Genomic DNA, 3,317 nt, shown 5'->3' on the forward strand with positions numbered 1-3,317 from the left:
AAAAATTGAACTTTTTACATAAACATCTAACATTTGTAAAAATATTACTTTTATACAGGTGAGAGTTTTCAATATGAAAATTACCATACACGCTGGAAATTATTATTTTTTTACGGATCTAATATATATACTACTCCAAGTCAAATCCTCATAAACCAAATAATTTTGAGGAATTTGCACAAAATACTCCCTTTATATATTTATTTGTTTTAAATATCTCAATTTTGAATTTTTATGTTTTTACTCATATTCTGTATTGTTTTTGTGCCTACCTCAATTAAGGCTTTTTTTTATTTGTAAAAATACCTCATTGTGACAGCTACACATATTTTCTTCTTTTCCCTCCTTTTTCTCTTCTTCTCTCTTCGTCTTTTTCCTCTTCTTCTTCTTCTTCTTCTTCTTCTTCTTCTTCTTTTTCTTTCTTTCTTTCTCTGTGATTTTGTTCTTCTTCTTTTTATTCCTTTTAATGGTATTCTTAACAAATTCAATCTAATTTTTTATTTTTCATCTAATAATTCTGATATATAACACAAACTATAACGAAGCAAATAAGAAATCACCGATGAAAAAATTATCCGTATTCGTCTCAAAAAAATTGACCGTTCTGCAATCACCATTGTTGTATCGTCTTATTCTGGATCTTCATCTTACTCTTTCTATTTTTTATTTGTTAATTTTTATTGACAATATTGTTCATATGTTTGAAATTGTTGTAAACTGTATGAAACTGTGTTTTTCAACTGTTTTAGATAAATGTTGCAAATTATGTATTTGAAGTTGTTTGAAACCTTTATGTCTTTAAAAATGGTTGAAAAGTATGTTTTCAAATCGTTTTAAACTCTTTTACAAATTGTCTTTGAAAATGGTTATATTTGCCACTGCCAACGCCATGTCCTCTTATTCTGCATCTTCTTCTTCCTCTTTCTATTTTTTTATGTATTAATTTTTATTGATAATTTTTGTTCATACGTTTGAAACTATTGTAAACCGTTTGAAACTATTTTTTAAAATCGTTTTAAATTATTTGTTTGAAACCTTTATAAACCGTTGAAAACTTTGTAAACTATTTTAAACTGTTTTTATAACTAATTTAATTTTTTTTATGAAATGTTTGAAACTGCTTTTATAATCCGTTTGAAACTGATTGGTTCCTACCGGAGAAGATATGCTACAAATTTATACATGTGTGGTTTGTGGAAGAATTTCAGTGGTTATGTGTCTGATTAGTTAATTTTAGAATACTTTGTTTGATGTTATTTTTTTTTATTGAACATTTATTTTTAGTTTTATATGACAATATGTAATTTTCATATTTTTGTATTGTTTGATTTTGTATATTTATATCTGTTATTACATTTGACAATTTTAATAAACATTGTTTTGTAAACCGTATGCAACTGTTACATAAACATTTATATTTCATTTTAAACTGACATCTATACTATTGCAAACTGTATATAACATTATTTATAATAGTTGCAAACTGTATATAACAGTATACAAACCTTTTTCTTTTTGATTTGTTCTATAAGTTTTAACTGTTTTATACAGTTTGCAACTGATCTAAAAATTATATTGTAAAAAGAAACTGATTGTAACTTTTTCAAAACTATTATGTAAATTGTCTTACAATGAATTCAATGAGAAAAAAATTATTTAAAACTGTTCAAAACTATTAAAAAATACAAACAAGAATTGTATCAATTTTTTTGGATGATTTCTACATGTCTTCTTATTATGACCATATTTTTCACATCTTCCACATCTGTTTTTGCTTGACTTTTCATTTGGTCCTTTGATCCTTCTTTTTCTTGCTCTACCTGCTTTAACCTTTCCCTTTGGTGTTAGAACAACTTGATTTTTTATTTCTATTGGAATATCCCATGTTTCTTCGTTTGCAATTGGATAGACTATGTCTTCATAAGCAGCTAGCATTTCGTTCTTCGTGTAATACTCATTTCATGCTATTCTCTGATGTCTCTCTTAATGCTGAAGATTCTCCTTCCATAGATAACATGTTATTTTGTAAAACCAATTCCATGTTATCTTGGTTTACAGTTGCATTTGATGTCTCACTAGAATAGACTCTTTTCCTCTTTTTCTCTAATGTTACACATATTTTATATTTTGTGATGTCATTATCTTTTCTCTTAAACTCTTTGTAGAATGTAAGACCTGTATCATCTTCAATACTTATTGGAGGACAATCATCACTGACTTTATACTTAATAACTAATATATTTTATTTAAGATGGATCTTCATTTTAGTAGAGATTATATCAACAAGATTTGTGAAGTTACAATTCTTTGGTAATATGATTCCAGATACTCTATAATTTGAATAAGATGAATCATCTTCCCATGAGCCATCATATTGTAATAAAATCTGTAAATCTTCCATTCCTGAAGTAAAAATTAAAATAGTAAATAATATAGATACTGTTATAAATGATTGTAACTCATTTGTAAATAATTAGAAAATCAAAATTTTACTGATTAAAACTATTGTCAACTATTGTAAACGCATGTCATTTAACATTTAAACTAATGTCAACTAACTTTTAAAATAATGTCAACATTTAAACCGACAATATATATATATTTTCATCTAAAATAACATTTAAACTAATATCAACTATTGTAAACACATATAAACTACATATGCAACTGTTTTAAACTTTATAATAATTAAAAATATTTTATATAAAATTAAATTTTATTCAGAAATTAGGTTTATACACATTGAAACTGTTATAATTCATTTGATACTATTAGAAGTTGTACTATGCTTTATTTTATATAATTATAAACTGTTTTGTTTAGTTTTTAGATTATTGCACCTGTTATCAAATATTGTAAACACATATAAAATAAAACAGAAATTGCATGAATCTGATAATTATAAAAACTATAAATAATTAGAAAATCAAAATTATACTGATTAAAACTAATATCAACTATTGTAAACACGTGTAAACTTACATTTAAACTAATATTAAATAATATCAACTAACATTTAAACTAATGTCAATCAACATTTAAACTAATGTCAATCAACATTTAAACTAATGTCAACATTTAAACCTACAATAGATATATTTTCATGTAAAATAACATTTAAACTAATGTCAACTATTGTAAACACATGTAAATTACATATGCAACTGCTTTAAACTTTTAAATATAGAAAAATATTTGATATAAAATTAAATTTTATTTAGAAATTAGGTTTATACACATTGAAACTGTTATAATTTATTTGATACTATTAGAAACTGTACTATACTTTATTTTATATAATTATAAACTTTTTTGTT

The sequence above is a fragment of the Mercurialis annua genome, linkage group LG4, assembly GCF_937616625.2.
Source record: "Mercurialis annua linkage group LG4, ddMerAnnu1.2, whole genome shotgun sequence".
Lineage (NCBI taxonomy): Eukaryota > Viridiplantae > Streptophyta > Magnoliopsida > Malpighiales > Euphorbiaceae > Mercurialis > Mercurialis annua.